A 17,911-nucleotide genomic window follows, 5' to 3' on the forward strand; every position below is an offset into this window, starting at 1 on the left:
GTGATGCTTTTTAAAGGCTTATCCATTTTCGGGTTTAACATTAACTCTCACCTTTTTCAGATATTTCGCTGAGGCTTAAAACTACACACACACACACACATCCTGCAGTTTGCCTCACGATTCCCACAGGACTCCACACAACGCAGCACTTCCCACCCTGGGAGGCGCCGCTGGGAGCAGTCCTAGGCCGAGCCTTTCCTACGCCCTTTCCTAGCCTGAGCCGCCCGTGCTTACAGCGAGATGAGAGTCCGCTCCGGTCCGTCCTAACTCTCCCCCATCCTTTCAAAAAGAGGAGTTTAAGGTCTCAACCCCGCTGGTGTTATGATTAAAGTAGGTATGAAAACTAATTTATGTCGGCAGCGGGAATTGATTACGGGACTGGGGAAGATACTGCTCTTGAATGTGGCGCCTTACACCGCTCGGAAATTCCGGCAGCCTCCCGAACACGGCTCTGGAGGCTGACTGCCACCTCGCGAAACAGGGAGAGTTCACACTGTGCTCTACTGGACATTCAAGTATGTGCCCAGAGACAGGTTGAGAGGACAGATGCATGTATGTACCAGAGTGAGCTCCAGAGAGACTGATGGGGACATAAGACTGGGGTAGAGCGAGAGATGGAGAAAGAGAAAGATGCCTGTGTCGAGTCAGCAGCAGAGAAAATGAATCAAAGGGGCCTCCTGGGATAACCACACACTACTTCCTCACAAAGAACACACAGAGGGTGTGTGAAATAACATAGGCAAAGGAGCCCGGCTAGCTCAGTCGTTAGAGCATGAGACTCTTAATCTCAGGGTCGTGGGTTCGAGCCCCATGTTGGGCGTGATGCTTTTTAAAGGCTTCTCCATTTTCGGGTTTAACATTAACTCTCACCTTTTTCAGATATATTTAGCTGAGGCTTAAAACTACACACACACACACACACACACACATCCTGCAGTTTGCCTCACGATTCCCACAGGACTCCACACAACGCAGCACTTCCCACCCTGGGAGGCGCCGCTTGGAGCGGTCCTAGGCCGAGCCTTTCCTGCGCCCTTTTCTAGCCTGAGCCGCCCGTGCTTACAGCGAGCTCGGAGTCCGCTCCGGTCCGTCCTGTCTCCCCCCCATCCTTTCAAACAGAGGAGTTTAAGGTCTTAACCCCGCCGGTGTTATAATTAAAGTAGGTATGAAAACTACTTTATGTCGGCAGCGGGAATTGATCACGGGACTGGGGAAGATACTGCTCTTGAATGTGGCGCCTTACACCGCTCGGAAATTCCGGCAGCCTCCCGAACACGGCTCTGGAGGCTGACTGCCACCTCGCGAAACAGGGAGAGTTCACACTGTTCTCTACTGGACATTCAAGTATGTGCCCAGAGACAGGTTGAGAGGACAGATGCATGTATGTACAAGAGTGAGCTCCAGAGAGACTGATGGGGACATAAGACTGGGGTAGAGCGAGAGATGGAGAAAGAGAAAGGTGCCTGTGTCGAGTCAGCAGCAGAGAAAATGAAACAAAGGGGCCTCCTGGGATAACCACACACTACTTCCTCACAAAGAACACACAGAGGGTGTGTGAAATGACATAGGCACCGTAGCCTGGCTAGCTCAGTCGGTAGAGCATGAGCCTCTTAATCTCAGGGTTGTGGGTTCGAGCCCCACGTTGGGCGTGATGTTTTTTAAAGGCTTCTCCATTTTCCGGTTTAACATTAACTCTCACCTTTTTCAGATATTTCACTGAGGCTTAAAACGACACACACACACACATCCTGCCGTTTGCCTCACGATTCCCACAGGACTCCACACAACGCAGCACTTCCCGCCCTGGGAGGCGCCGCTGGGAGCGGTCCTAGGCCCAGCCTTTCCTGCGCCCTTTCCTAACCTGAGCTGCCCGTGCTTACAGTGAGCTCGGAGTCCGCTCCGGTCCGTCCTGTCCTTCCCATCCTTTCAAAAAGAGGAGTTTAACGTCTCATCCCCGCTGGTGTTATGATTAAAGTAGGTATGAAAACTACCTTATGTCAGCAGCGGGATTTGATCACGGGACTGGGGACAATACTGCTCTAGAATGTGGCACCTTACACCGCTCGGCCATTCGGGCAGCCTCCGGAACACGGCTCTGGAGGCTGACTGCCACCTCGCAAAACAGGGAGAGTTCACACTGTTCTCTACTGGACATTTAAGTATGTGCCCAGAGACAGGTTGAGACGACAGATGCATGTATGTACCAGAGTGAGCTCCAGAGAGACTGATGGGGACATAAGACTGGAGTAGAGCGAGAGATGGAGAAAGAGAAAGGTGCCTGTATCGAGTCAGCAGCAGAGAAAATGAAACCAAAGGGCCTCCTGGGATAACCACACACTTCTTCCTCACAAAGAACACACAGAGGATGTGTGAAATGACATAGGCACAGCAGCCCGGCTAGCTCAGTCGGTAGAGCATGAGACTCTTAATCTCAGGGTTGTGGGTTCAAGCCCCAAGTTGGGTGTGATGCTTTTTAAAGGCTTCTCCATTTTCGGGTTTAACATTAACTCTCACCTTTTTCAGATATATTTCGCTGAGGCTTAAAACTACACACACACATCCTGCAGTTTGCCTCACTATTCCCACAGGACTCCACACAACGCAGCACTTCCCACCCTGGGAGGCGCCGCTGGGAGCGGTCCTAGGCCGAGCCTTTCCTACGCCCTTTCCTAGCCTGAGCCGCCCGTGCTTACAGCGAGCTGGGAGTCCGCTCCGGTCCGTCCTATCTCCCCCCCCATCCTTTCAAAAAGAGGAGTTTAAGGTCTCAACCCCGCTGGTGTTATGATTAAAGTAGGTATGAAAACTAATTTATGTCGGCAGCGGGAATTGATTACGGGACTGGGGAAGATACTGCTCTTGAATGTGGCGCCTTACACGGCTCGGAAATTCCGGCAGCCTCCCGAACACGGCTCTGGAGGCTGACTGCCACCTCGCAAAACAGGGAGAGTTCACACTGTTCTCTACTGGACATTCAAGTATGTGCCCAGAGACAGGTTGAGAGGACAGATGCATGTATGTACCAGAGTGAGCTCCAGAGAGACTGATGGGGACATAAGACTGGGGTAGAGCGAGAGATGGAGAAAGGTGCCTGTGTCGAGTCAGCAGCAGAGAAAATGAAACAAAGGGGCCTCTTGGGATAACCACACACTACTTCCTCACAAAGAACACAGAGAGGTTGTGTAAAATACCACAAGCACAGCAGCCCGGCTAGCTCAGTCGGTAGAGCATGAGACTCTTAATCTCAGGGTCGGGGGTTCGAGCCCCACGTTGGGCGTGATGATTTTTAAAGGCTTTTCCATTTTCGGGTTTAACATTAACTCTCACCTTTTTCAGATATTTTGCTGAGGCTTAAAATGACACGCACACACACATCCTGCCGTTTGCCTCACGATTCCCACAGGACTCCACACAACGCAGCACTACCAGCCCTGGGAGGCGCCGCTGGAAGCGGTCCTAGGCCCAGCCTTTCCTGCGCCCTTTCCTAGCCTGAGCCGCCCGTGCGTACAGCGAGCTCGGAGTCCGCTCCGGTCCGTCCTGTCCCCCCCCATCCTTTCAAAAAGAGGAGTTTAAGGTCTCATCCCCGCTGGTGTTATGATTAAAGTAGGTATGAAAACTACTTTATGTCAGCAGCGGGATTTGATCACGGGACTGGGGACGATACGGCTCTAGAATGTGAAACCTTACAACGCTCGGCCATTCCGGCAGCCTGTGGAGCACTGCTCTGGAGGCTGACTGCCACCTCGCAAAACAGGGAGAGTTCACACTGTTCTCTACTGGACATTTAAGTATGTGCCCAGAGACAGGTTGAGAGGACAGATGCATGTATGTACCAGAGTGAGCTCCAGAGAGACTGATGGGGACATAAGACTGGGGTAGAGCGAGAGATGGAGAAAGAGAAAGATGCCTGTGTCGAGTCAGCAGCAGAGAAAATGAATCAAAGGGGCCCCCTGGGATAACCACACACTACTTCCTCACAAAGAACACACAGAGGGTGTGTGAAGTGACATAGGCACAGGAGCCCGGCTAGCTCAGTCGGTAGAGCATGAGACTCTTAATCTCAGGGTCGTGGGTTCGAGCCCCACGTTGGGCGTGATGCTTTTTAAAGGCTTCTCCATTTTCGGGTTTAACATTAACTCTCACCTTTTTCAGATATATTTAGCTGAGGCTTAAAACTACACACACACACACACACACACATCCTGCAGTTTGCCTCACGATTCCCACAGGACTCCACACAACGCAGCACTTCCCACCCTGGGAGGCGCCGCTTGGAGCGGTCCTAGGCCGAGCCTTTCCTGCGCCCTTTTCTAGCCTGAGCCGCCCGTGCTTACAGCGAGCTCGGAGTCCGCTCCGGTCCGTCCTGTCTCCCCCCCATCCTTTCAAACAGAGGAGTTTAAGGTCTTAACCCCGCCGGTGTTATGATTAAAGTAGGTATGAAAACTACTTTATGTCGGCAGCGGGAATTGATCACAGGACTGGGGAAGATACTGCTCTTGAATGTGGCGCCTTACACCGCTCGGAAATTCCGGCAGCCTCCCGAACACGGCTCTGGAGGCTGACTGCCACCTCGCGAAACAGGGAGAGTTCACACTGTTCTCTACTGGACATTCAAGTATGTGCCCAGAGACAGGTTGAGAGGACAGATGCATGTATGTACCAGAGTGAGCTCCAGAGAGACTGATGGGGACATAAGACTGGGGTAGAGCGAGAGATGGAGAAAGAGAAAGGTGCCTGTGTCGAGTCAGCAGCAGAGAAAATGAAACAAAGGGGCCTCCTGGGATAACCACACACTACTTCCTCACAAAGAACACACAGAGGGTGTGTGAAATGACATAGGCACCGTAGCCTGGCTAGCTCAGTCGGTAGAGCATGAGCCTCTTAATCTCAGGGTTGTGGGTTCGAGCCCCACGTTGGGCGTGATGCTTTTTAAAGGCTTCTCCATTTTCCGGTTTAACATTAACTCTCACCTTTTTCAGATATTTCGCTGAGGCTTAAAACGACACACACACACACATCCTGCCGTTTGCCTCACGATTCCCACAGGACTCCACACAACGCAGCACTTCCCGCCCTGGGAGGCGCCGCTGGGAGCGGTCCTAGGCCCAGCCTTTCCTGCGCCCTTTCCTAACCTGAGCTGCCCGTGCTTACAGTGAGCTCGGAGTCCGCTCCGGTCCGTCCTGTCCTTCCCATCCTTTCAAAAAGAGGAGTTTAACATCTCATCCCCGCTGGTGTTATGATTAAAGTAGGTATGAAAACTACCTTATGTCAGCAGCGGGATTTGATCACGGGACTGGGGACAATACTGCTCTAGAATGTGGCACCTTACACCGCTCGGCCATTCGGGCAGCCTCCGGAACACGCCTCTGGAGGCTGACTGCCACCTCGCAAAACAGGGAGAGTTCACACTGTTCTCTACTGGACATTTAAGTATGTGCCCAGAGACAGGTTGAGACGACAGATGCATGTATGTACCAGAGTGAGCTCCAGAGAGACTGATGGGGACATAAGACTGGAGTAGAGCGAGAGATGGAGAAAGAGAAAGGTGCCTGTATCGAGTCAGCAGCAGAGAAAATGAAACCAAAGGGCCTCCTGGGATAACCACACACTACTTCCTCACAAAGAACACACAGAGGATGTGTGAAATTACATAGGCACAGCAGCCCGGCTAGCTCAGTCGGTAGAGCATGAGACTCTTAATCTCAGGGTCATGGGTTCAAGCCCCACGTTGGGTGTGATGCTTTTTAAAGGCTTCTCCATTTTCGGGTTTAACATTAACTCTCACCTTTTTCAGATATATTTCGCTGAGGCTTAAAACTACACACACACATCCTGCAGTTTGCCTCACTATTCCCACAGGACTCCACACAACGCAGCACTTCCCCCCCAGGGAGGCGCCGCTGGGAGCGGTCCTAGGCCGAGCCTTTCCTACGCCCTTTCCTAGCCTGAGCCGCCCGTGCTTACAGCGAGCTGGGAGTCCGCTCCGGTCCGTCCTATCTCCCCCCCCATCCTTTCAAAAAGAGGAGTTTAAGGTCTCAACCCCGCTGGTGTTATGATTAAAGTAGGTATGAAAACTAATTTATGTCGGCAGCGGGAATTGATTACGGGACTGGGGAAGATACTGCTCTTGAATGTGGCGCCTTTCACCGCTCGGAAATTCCGGCAGCCTCCCGAACACGGCTCTGGAGGCTGACTGCCACCTCGCGAAACAGGGAGAGTTCACACTGTTCTCTACTGGACATTCAAGTATGTGCCCAGAGACAGGTTGAGAGGACAGATGCATGTATGTACCAGAGTGAGCTCCAGAGAGACTGATGGGGACATAAGACTGGGGTAGAGCGAGAGATGGAGAAAGAGAAAGATGCCTGTGTCGAATCAGCAGCAGAGAAAATGAATCAAAGGGGCCTCCTGGGATAACCACACACTACTTCCTCACAAAGAATACACAGAGGGTGTGTGAAATGACATAGGCACAGGAGCCCGGCTAGCTCAGTCGGTAGAGCATGAGACTCTTAATCTCAGGGTCGTGGGTTCGAGCCCCACGTTGGGCGTGATGCTTTTTAAAGGCTTCTCCATTTTCGGGTTTAACATTAACTCTCACCTTTTTCAGATATATTTAGCTGAGGCTTAAAACTACACACACACACACACACACACACATCCTGCAGTTTGCCTCACGATTCCCACAGGACTCCACACAACGCAGCACTTCCCACCCTGGGAGGCGCCGCTTGGAGCGGTCCTAGGCCGAGCCTTTCCTGCGCCCTTTTCTAGCCTGAGCCGCCCGTGCTTACAGCGAGCTCGGAGTCCGCTCTGGTCCGTCCTGTCTCCCCCCCATCCTTTCAAACAGAGGAGTTTAAGGTCTTAACCCCGCCGGTGTTATGATTAAAGTAGGTATGAAAACTACTTTATGTCGGCAGCGGGAATTGATCACAGGACTGGGGAAGATACTGCTCTTGAATGTGGCGCCTTACACCGCTCGGAAATTCCGGCAGCCTCACGAACACGGCTCTGGAGGCTGACTGCCACCTCGCGAAACAGGGAGAGTTCACACTGTTCTCTACTGGACATTCAAGTATGTGCCCAGAGACAGGTTGAGAGGACAGATGCATGTATGTACCAGAGTGAGCTCCAGAGAGACTGATGGGGACATAAGACTGGGGTAGAGCGAGAGATGGAGAAAGAGAAAGGTGCCTGTGTCGAGTCAGCAGCAGAGAAAATGAAACAAAGGGGCCTCCTGGGATAACCACACACTACTTCCTCACAAAGAACACACAGAGGGTGTGTGAAATGACATAGGCACCGTAGCCTGGCTAGCTCAGTCGGTAGAGCATGAGCCTCTTAATCTCAGGGTTGTGGGTTCGAGCCCCACGTTGGGCGTGATGCTTTTTAAAGGCTTCTCCTTTTTCCGGTTTAACATTAACTCTCACCTTTTTCAGATATTTCGCTGAGGCTTAAAACGACACACACACACACATCCTGCCGTTTGCCTCACGATTCCCACAGGACTCCACACAACGCAGCACTTCCCGCCCTGGGAGGCGCCGCTGGGAGCGGTCCTAGGCCCAGCCTTTCCTGCGCCCTTTCCTAACCTGAGCTGCCCGTGCTTACAGCGAGCTCGGAGTCCGCTCCGGTCCGTCCTGTCCTTCCCATCCTTTCAAAAAGAGGAGTTTAACGTCTCATCCCCGCTGGTGTTATGATTAAAGTAGGTATGAAAACTACCTTATGTCAGCAGCGGGATTAGATCACGGGACTGGGGACAATACTGCTCTAGAATGTGGCACCTTACACCGCTCGGCCATTCGAGCAGCCTCCGGAACACGGCTCTGGAGGCTGACTGCCACCTCGCAAAACAGGGAGAGTTCACACTGTTCTCTACTGGACATTTAAGTATGTGCCCAGAGACAGGTTGAGACGACAGATGCATGTATGTACCAGAGTGAGCTCCAGAGAGACTGATGGGGACATAAGACTGGAGTAGAGCGAGAGATGGAGAAAGAGAAAGGTGCCTGTATCGAGTCAGCAGCAGAGAAAATGAAACCAAAGGGCCTCCTGGGATAACCACACACTACTTCCTCACAAAGAACACACAGAGGATGTGTGAAATGACATAGGCACAGCAGCCCGGCTAGCTCAGTCGGTAGAGCATGAGACTCTTAATCTCAGGGTCGTGGGTTCAAGCCCCACGTTGGGTGTGATGCTTTTTAAAGGCTTCTCCATTTTCGGGTTTAACATTAACTCTCACCTTTTTCAGATATATTTCGCTGAGGCTTAAAACTACACACACACATCCTGCAGTTTGCCTCACTATTCCCACAGGACTCCACACAACGCAGCACTTTCCACCCTGGGAGGCGCCGCTGGGAGCGGTCCTAGGCCGAGCCTTTCCTACGCCCTTTCCTAGCCTGAGCCGCCCGTGCTTACAGCGAGCTGGGAGTCCGCTCCAGTCCGTCCTATCTCCCCCCCCATCCTTTCAAAAAGAGGAGTTTAAGGTCTCAACCCCGCTGGTGTTATGATTAAAGTAGGTATGAAAACTAATTTATGTCGGCAGCGGGAATTGATTACGGGACTGGGGAAGATACTGCTCTTGAATGTGGTGCCTTACACCGCTTGGAAATTCCGGCTGCCTCCCGAACACGGCTCTGGAGGCTGACTGCCACCTCGCGAAACAGGGAGAGTTCACACTGTTCTCTACTGGACATTCAAGTATGTGCCCAGAGACAGGTTGAGAGGACAGATGCATGTATGTACCAGAGTGAGCTCCAGAGAGACTGATGGGGACATAAGACTGGGTTAGAGCGAGAGATGGAGAAAGAGAAAGATGCCTATGTCGAGTCAGCAACAGAGAAAATGAATCAAAGGGGCCTCCTGGGATAACCACACACTACTTCCTCACAAAGAACACACAGAGGGTGTGTGAAATGACATAGGCACAGGAGCCCGGCTAGCTCAGTCGGTAGAGCATGAGACTCTTAATCTCAGGGTCGTGGGTTCGAGCCCCACGTTGGGCGTGATGCTTTTTAAAGGCTTCTCCATTTTCGGGTTTAACATTAACTCTCACCTTTTTCAGATATATTTAGCTGAGGCTTAAAACTACACACACACACACACACACACATCCTGCAGTTTGCCTCACGATTCCCACAGGACTCCACACAACGCAGCACTTCCCACCCTGGGAGGCGCCGCTTGGCGCGGTCCTAGGCCGAGCCTTTCCTGCGCCCTTTTCTAGCCTGAGCCGCCCGTGCTTACAGCGAGCTCGGAGTCCGCTCCGGTCCCTCCTGTCTCCCCCCCATCCTTTCAAACAGAGGAGTTTAAGGTCTTAACCCCGCCGGTGTTATGATTAAAGTAGGTATGAAAACTACTTTATGTCGGCAGCGGGAATTGATCACAGGACTGGGGAAGATACTGCTCTTGAATGTGGCGCCTTACACCGCTCGGAAATTCCGGCAGCCTCCCGAACACGGCTCTGGAGGCTGACTGCCACCTCGCGAAACAGGGAGAGTTCACACTGTTCTCTACTGGACATTCAAGTATGTGCCCAGAGACAGGTTGAGAGGACAGATGCATGTATGTACAAGAGTGAGCTCCAGAGAGACTGATGGGGACATAAGACTGGGGTAGAGCGAGAGATGGAGAAAGAGAAAGGTGCCTGTGTCGAGTCAGCAGCAGAGAAAATGAAACAAAGGGGCCTCCTGGGATAACCACACACTACTTCCTCACAAAGAACACACAGAGGGTGTGTGAAATGACATATGCACTGTAGCCTGGCTAGCTCAGTCGGTAGAGCATGAGCCTCTTAATCTCAGGGTTGTGGGTTCGAGCCCCACGTTGGGCGTGATGCTTTTTAAAGGCTTCTCCATTTTCCGGTTTAACATTAACTCTCACCTTTTTCAGATATTTCGCTGAGGCTTAAAACGACACACACACACACATCCTGCCGTTTGCCTCACGATTCCCACAGGACTCCACACAACGCAGCACTTCCCGCCCTGGGAGGCGCCGCTGGGAGCGGTCCTAGGCCCAGCCTTTCCTGCGCCCTTTCCTAACCTGAGCTGCCCGTGCTTACAGCGAGCTCGGAGCCCGCTCCGGTCCGTCCTGTCCTTCCCATCCTTTCAAAAAGAGGAGTTTAACGTCTCATCCCCGCTGGTGTTATGATTAAAGTAGGTATGAAAACTACCTTATGTCAGCAGCGGGATAAGCTGTGTTACTCTCTGGCAAAGAAGGAACCCCCTGATGGAATAAGAGCTCATTCCACCAGAGCTAAGTCGGCCTCTTCAGCCTTGGCTAAAGGTGTTCCTGTGGTTGACATCTGCAAGGCCGCAACTTGGTCATCCCTTGACACTTTTGCAAAGCATTATTGCTTGGATTCGGAGGTGAGGAGGGATGGCCATTTTGCATGGTCGGTGCTGCAGGATTTCTTGGTTTGACCATTCAGGCACCCTCCACCGAGTGCGGTACTGCTTTGGGACTCTATTTAATGAGCGAGGAATCCACAGGTAGTTGTATCCATCAGAAGAACAAGTTACTTACCTTGGGTAATGCCTTTTCTGGTGGATACACTAGCTACCTGTGGATTCCTCACGGTCCCACTCGCCTCCCCGTTGCCTGTCTGGTCTTTCCAAGATTTCTTTGGGTGAGCTCCTGTAAGTTATTGATTTGTTTATACTGGTGCAGATGTTATTCATGCTTGTGTTGTTTTTATATATGTATATATCTATATAATTCTATATATGCATATATATTTTTGTTATGGTATATTTGTTTATAATTTATATGTATATATTTTTGCATATATGCATATTTATATGAATGTTTTTTCGATTTAATTTAATTAAATATTATGGCATAAGATTTTATTTGATGTGGTCGTTTCAGATATATTTTGTTGGTATTTGCTTGTTCGCCTCAAAGGCACGTAAGGAATGTTGGTGCTGACGTCGGCACGCCGGCGAGGGCCTCTTGTTGCCCGTATGACGTCAGACGGCGTCGCGTGGGAGCCGGCCAGTTGTGATGTCCTCGTCGGCGTGCAGAGGCTGGGGGGGGGTTTCCGTCGGATGCTGGCGCATGGGGGAAAATTCGGTGAGTGAGGAATCCACAGGTAGCTAGTGTATCCACCAGAAAAGGCGTTACCGAAGGTAAGAAACTTGTTCTTCAGGTCTGCTTTGTGAATAGGCTCAAACGGTTGCTTCATCAATTGGGAGAGCACAATATTTAAATGCCAGGAAGGTGGAGGACGGTGAATCGGCGGAAACATCCTGAACAAGCCTTTTAGAAATTGCTTTATTATCCTGGATGACCATAAAGATGGTAAGTGTGATGTTCGTCGGAAACGGGATATAGCAGCGAGGTGGACCTTGATAGACGAGTGGGAAAGACATGACTTCGCTAAATGCAACATGTATGGAAGGAGCTGTTATGGAGAGGACTTCAGAGGATGAACGTTAGAAGTTGAACACCATATGCAGAACCTCTTCCACTTGAGCTTATACGTCCTATTTGTAGACTGGGCTCTGGCAAAGGCAAGCACTTCCCTGCAGTCTGAAGGGATATCTAGGCCGTCAAACTCATAGAATTCAGCAGCCAGGCTGATAATCGAAGAGAAGTCTGGTTGGGATGACAGACCTGCCCCTGATTCATTGTTAGCAAGTTTGGTGCTGGTCTCAGTCGTATGTGAGGCTGTTCCGAGAGCAATATGTGGACGCGGCAGATGCCACGGTTGAAGCTCACCTTCTGGAAAGGACGGCCCACCTTGGCTCTTGGGCTTAGCAGGGATGGGGCGGGGCGGGGCTGAGCGCTCAGAGATCCCATGGCAGAGGGGATCTGGAATCCTTCCTGGAGGTGAGCTGATGATGTGCTGGAGCGTGGTCTATGTCTGACTGGGACGCGCGGTTTCTGTCTTCCTCTGCTGGAGACACAGAGTGGAGGGTTTCTCCCTTTGTGGAGCACCTGTGGGCTCCGCCCGCTGGGCCACGCCCCGTCCACCCTCGAGGTAGGTGGGGGAGTTCCCGCCTTTTTACCAGGATGATGGATGGACGACTAAGTATTTTTTACCCATGATTCTAATTATGTATTGTATGTGCAGATGTGTGTGTATAGTCATGTGTGTGTGTGTATAAATATATATATATATGTGTATGTATGTGTATATGTTGTTTCTGTGCCTGGCATGTTTCTATGAATTTCTGCTCTCTTTTTATCACACTTATCTACTCATTGCTCTTATGTCATGTCTCTATCAAACTATCCTCCATTCTCACTCGGACTCATCCCAAATCCCTTCGACCACTTTCATCTCCTAAATATCTCTGCCTAAGCTCATCCCTCCACCCCCACATCTAACTCACCAAACCTCACTCTACCTCTGTGACCTCCCACACAACCCTACTAAATTCTCCTGCATTCATCTCACCCTGCTACTATGCTCTCCCTAACCCTTCCACATCCTCTTTCCCCTCCGCCCCCCTTTTATTCATCTCAAGCCTTTGGATTGAGTAAATGAAGGATAAACTCCCAATTAACACTTCTGGATTTCTTTCCTCCTCCACCCCTCCATTACTCCAGTCAATCTAACTAACAAACTCTCATATCCGCAACTCAAATTAACTCATAATAATACTAAAACTGTACTCCTTATTAAATTATACTAATCCATCACTAATTCTTGTTGGGTACCGGAGTAGCGTGCTACTCATCGAAAAGCGCTTCGACGCCTCGTCAGGGGTAGTAAGCGCTATATAAATACGATTACAATTACAATAACAATTACAATTTGATCACGGGACTGGGGACAATACTGCTCTAGAATGTGGCACCTTACACCGCTCGGCCATTCGGGCAGCCTCCGGAACACAGCTCTGGAGGCTGACTGCCACCTCTCAAAACAGGGAGAGTTCACACTGTTCTCTACTGGACATTTAAGTATGTGCCCAGAGACAGGATGAGACGACAGATGCATGTATGTACCAGAGTGAGCTCCAGAGAGACTGATGGGGACATAAGACTGGAGTAGAGCGAGAGATGGAGAAAGAGAAAAGTGCCTGTATCGAGTCAGCAGCAGAGAAAATGAAACCAAAGGGCCTCCTGGGATAACCACACACTACTTCCTCACAAAGAACACACAGAGGATGTGTGAAATGACATAGGCACAGCAGCCCGGCTAGCTCAGTCGGTAGAGCATGAGACTCTTAATCTCAGGGTCGTGTATTCAAGCCCCACGTTGGGTGTGATGCTTTTAAAAGGCTTCTCCATTTTCGGGTTTAACATTAACTCTCACCTTTTTCCAGATATATTTCGCTGAGGCTTAAAACTACACACACACATCCTGCAGTTTGCCTCACTATTCCCACAGGACTCCACACAACGCAGCACTTCCCACCCTGGGAGGCGCCGCTGGGAGCGGTCCTAGGCCGAGCCTTTCCTACGCCCTTTCCTAGCCTGAGCCGCCCGTGCTTACAGCGAGCTGGGAGTCCGCTCCGGTCCGTCCTATCTCCCCCCCCATCCTTTCAAAAAGAGGAGTTTAAGGTCTCAACCCCGCTGGTGTTATGATTAAAGTAGGTATGAAAACTAATTTATGTCGGCAGCGGGAATTGATTACGGGACTGGGGAAGATACTGCTCTTGAATGTGGCGCCTTACACGGCTCGGAAATTCCGGCAGCCTCCCGAACACGGCTCTGGAGGCTGACTGCCACCTCGCAAAACAGGGAGAGTTCACACTGTTCTCTACTGGACATTCAAGTATGTGCCCAGAGACAGGTTGAGAGGACAGATGCATGTATGTACCAGAGTGAGCTCCAGAGAGACTGATGGGGACATAAGACTGGGGTAGAGCGAGAGATGGAGAAAGGTGCCTGTGTCGAGTCAGCAGCAGAGAAAATGAAACAAAGGGGCCTCTTGGGATAACCACACACTACTTCCTCACAAAGAACACACAGAGGTTGTGTGAAATATCACAGGCACAGCAGCCCGGCTAGCTCAGTCGGTAGAGCATGAGACTCTTAATCTCAGGGTCGTGGGTTCAAGCACCACGTTGGGCGTGATGATTTTTAAAGGCTTTTCCATTTTCGGGTTTAACATTAACTCTCACCTTTTTCAGATATTTTGCTGAGGCTTAAAATGACACACACACACACATCCTGCCGTTTGCCTCACGATTCCCACAGGACTCCACACAACGCAGCACTACCAGCCCTGGGAGGCGCCGCTGGGAGCGGTCCTAGGCCCAGCCTTTCCTGCGCCCTTTCCTAGCCTGAGCCGCCCGTGCGTACAGCGAGCTCGGAGTCCGCTCCGGTCCGTCCTGTCCCCCCCCCATCCTTTCAAAAAGAGGAGTTTAAGGTCTCATCCCCGCTGGTGTTATGATTAAAGTAGGTATGAAAACTACTTTATGTCAGCAGCGGGATTTGATCACGGGACTGGGGACGATACGGCTCTAGAATGTGAAACCTGACACCGCTCGCCAATTCCGGCAGCCTGCGGAGCACTGCTCTGGAGGCTGACTGCCACCTCGCAAAACAGGGCGAGTTCACACTGTTCTCTACTGGACATTTAAGTATGTGCCCAGAGACAGGTTGAGACGACAGATGCATGTATGTACCAGAGTGAGCTCCAGAGAGACTGATGGGGACATAAGACTGGGGTAGAGCGAGAGATGGAGAAAGAGAAAGGTGCCTGTGTCGAGTCAGCAGCAGAGAAAATGAAACAAAGGGGCCTCCTGGGTTAACCACACACTACTTCCTCACAAAGAACACACAGAGGATGTGTGAAATGTCATAGGCACAGCAGCCCGGCTGGCTCAGTCGGTAGAGCATGAGACTCTTAATCTCAGTGCTGTGGGTTCGAGCCCCACGTTGGGCGTGATGCTTTTTAAAGGCTTATCCATTTTCGGGTTTAAAATTAACTCTCACCTTTTTCAGATATTTCGCTGAGGTTTAAAACTACACACACACACACACATCCTGCAGTTTGCCTCACAATTCCAACAGGACTCCACACAACGCAGCACTTCCCACCCTGGGAGGCGCAGCTGGGAGCAGTCCTAGGCCGAGCCTTTCCTACGCCCTTTCCTAGCCTGAGCCGCCCGTGCTTACAGCGAGATGGGAGTCCGGTCCGGTCCGTCCTAACTCCCCCCCATCCTTTCAAAAAGAGGAGTTTAAGGTCTCAACCCCGCTGGTGTTATGATTAAAGTAGGTATGAAAACTAATTTATGTCGGCAGCGGGAATTGATTACGGGACTGGGGAAGATACTGCTCTTGAATGTGGCGCCTTACACCGCTCGGAAATTCCGGCAGCCTCCCGAACACGGCTCTGGAGGCTGACTGCCACCTCGCGAAACAGGGAGAGTTTACACTGTTCTCTACTGGACATTCAAGTATGTGCCCAGAGACAGGTTGAGAGGACAGATGCATGTATGTACCAGAGTGAGCTCCAGAGAGACTGATGGGGACATAAGACTGGGTTAGAGCGAGAGATGGAGAAAGAGAAAGGTGCCTGTGTCGAGTCAGCAGCAGAGAAAATGAAACAAAGGGGCCTCCTGGGATAACCACACACTACTTCCTCACAAAGAACACACAGAGGATGTGTGAAATAACATAGGCACAGCAGCCCGGCTAGCTCAGTCGGTAGAGCCTGAGACTCTTAATCTCAGGGTCGTGGGTTCAAGCCCCACGTTGGGTGTGATGCTTTTTAAAGGCTTCTCCATTTTCGGGTTTAACATTAACTCTCACCTTTTTCAGATATATTTCGCTGAGGCTTAAAACTACACACACACATCCTGCAGTTTGCCTCACTATTCCCACAGGACTCCACACAACGCAGCACTTCCCACCCTGGGAGGCGCCGCTGGGAGCGGTCCTAGGCCAAGCCTTTCCTACGCCCTTTCCTAGCCTGAGCCGCCCGTGCTTACAGCGAGCTGGGAGTCCGCTCCGGTCCGTCCTATCTCCCCCCCCATCCTTTCAAAAAGAGGAGTTTAAGGTCTCAACCCCGCTGGTGTTATGATTAAAGTAGGTATGAAAACTACCTTATGTCAGCAGCGGGATTTGATCACGGCACTGGGGACAATACTGCTCTAGAATGTGGCACCTTACACCGCTCGGCCATTCGGGCAGCCTCCGGAACACGGCTCTGGAGGCTGACTGCCACCTCTCAAAACAGGGAGAGTTCACACTGTTCTCTACTGGACATTTAAGTATGTGCCCAGAGACAGGTTGAGACGACAGATGCATGTATGTACCAGAGTGAGCTCCAGAGAGACTGATGGGGACATAAGACTGGAGTAGAGCGAGAGATGGAGAAAGAGAAAAGTGCCTGTATCGAGTCAGCAGCAGAGAAAATGAAACCAAAGGGCCTCCTGGGATAACCACACACTACTTCCTCACAAAGAACACCCAGAGGATGTGTGAAATGACATAGGCACAGCAGCCCGGCTAGCTCAGTCGGTAGAGCATGAGACTCTTAATCTCAGGGTCGTGTATTCAAGCCCCACGTTGGGTGTGATGCTTTTAAAAGGCTTCTCCATTTTCGGGTTTAACATTAACTCTCACCTTTTTCCAGATATATTTCGCTGAGGCTTAAAACTACACACACACATCCTGCAGTTTGCCTCACTATTCCCACAGGACTCCACACAACGCAGCACTTCCCACCCTGGGAGGCGCCGCTGGGAGCGGTCCTAGGCCGAGCCTTTCCTACGCCCTTTCCTAGCCTGAGCCGCCCGTGCTTACAGCGAGCTGGGAGTCCGCTCCGGTCCGTCCTATCTCCCCCCCCATCCTTTCAAAAAGAGGAGTTTAAGGTCTCAACCCCGCTGGTGTTATGATTAAAGTAGGTATGAAAACTAATTTATGTCGGCAGCGGGAATTGATTACGGGACTGGGGAAGATACTGCTCTTGAATGTGGCGCCTTACACGGCTCGGAAATTCCGGCAGCCTCCCGAACACGGCTCTGGAGGCTGACTGCCACCTCGCAAAACAGGGAGAGTTCACACTGTTCTCTACTGGACATTCAAGTATGTGCCCAGAGACAGGTTGAGAGGACAGATGCATGTATGTACCAGAGTGAGCTCCAGAGAGACTGATGGGGACATAAGACTGGGGTAGAGCGAGAGATGGAGAAAGGTGCCTGTGTCGAGTCAGCAGCAGAGAAAATGAAACAAAGGGGCCTCTTGGGATAACCACACACTACTTCCTCACAAAGAACACACAGAGGTTGTGTGAAATACCACAGGCACAGCAGCCCGGCTAGCTCAGTCGGTAGAGCATGAGACTCTTAATCTCAGGGTCGTGGGTTCGAGCACCACGTTGGGCGTGATGATTTTTAAAGGCTTTTCCATTTTCGGGTTTAACATTAACTCTCACCTTTTTCAGATATTTTGCTGAGGCTTAAAATGACACACACACACACATCCTGCCGTTTGCCTCACGATTCCCACAGGACTCCACACAACGCAGCACTACCAGCCCTGGGAGGCGCCGCTGGGAGCGGTCCTAGGCCCAGCCTTTCCTGCGCCCTTTCCTAGCCTGAGCCGCCCGTGCGTACAGCGAGCTCGGAGTCCGCTCCGGTCCGTCCTGTCCCCCCCCCATCCTTTCAAAAAGAGGAGTTTAAGGTCTCATCCCCGCTGGTGTTATGATTAAAGTAGGTATGAAAACTACTTTATGTCAGCAGCGGGATTTGATCACGGGACTGGGGACGATACGGCTCTAGAATGTGAAACCTGACACCGCTCGCCAATTCCGGCAGCCTGCGGAGCACTGCTCTGGAGGCTGACTGCCACCTCGCAAAACAGGGCGAGTTCACACTGTTCTCTACTGGACATTTAAGTATGTGCCCAGAGACAGGTTGAGACGACAGATGCATGTATGTACCAGAGTGAGCTCCAGAGAGACTGATGGGGACATAAGACTGGGGTAGAGCGAGAGATG

The 17,911-nt window shown here is 51.3% G+C and overlaps 4 non-coding genes across 4 annotated transcripts; all 4 read left to right on the forward strand.

Annotated features, from left to right (window-relative positions):
* Positions 1–4,017: 4,017 nt before the first annotated feature.
* TRNAK-CUU (transfer RNA lysine (anticodon CUU)) lies at positions 4,018–4,090 on the forward strand. Its single transcript has one exon. It is a non-coding gene; the product is annotated as a tRNA-Lys (tRNA).
* A 2,385-nt stretch (positions 4,091–6,475) lies between these two features.
* On the forward strand, positions 6,476–6,548 carry TRNAK-CUU (transfer RNA lysine (anticodon CUU)). Its single transcript has one exon. It is a non-coding gene; the product is annotated as a tRNA-Lys (tRNA).
* Positions 6,549–8,119: 1,571 nt separating this feature from the next.
* TRNAK-CUU (transfer RNA lysine (anticodon CUU)) lies at positions 8,120–8,192 on the forward strand. The gene has a single exon. It is a non-coding gene; the product is annotated as a tRNA-Lys (tRNA).
* A 743-nt stretch (positions 8,193–8,935) lies between these two features.
* On the forward strand, positions 8,936–9,008 carry TRNAK-CUU (transfer RNA lysine (anticodon CUU)). The gene has a single exon. It is a non-coding gene; the product is annotated as a tRNA-Lys (tRNA).
* Positions 9,009–17,911: the final 8,903 nt, after the last annotated feature.

This window comes from Pleurodeles waltl, chromosome 6 (genome assembly GCF_031143425.1).
Source record: "Pleurodeles waltl isolate 20211129_DDA chromosome 6, aPleWal1.hap1.20221129, whole genome shotgun sequence".
Taxonomy (NCBI): Eukaryota; Metazoa; Chordata; class Amphibia; order Caudata; family Salamandridae; genus Pleurodeles; species Pleurodeles waltl.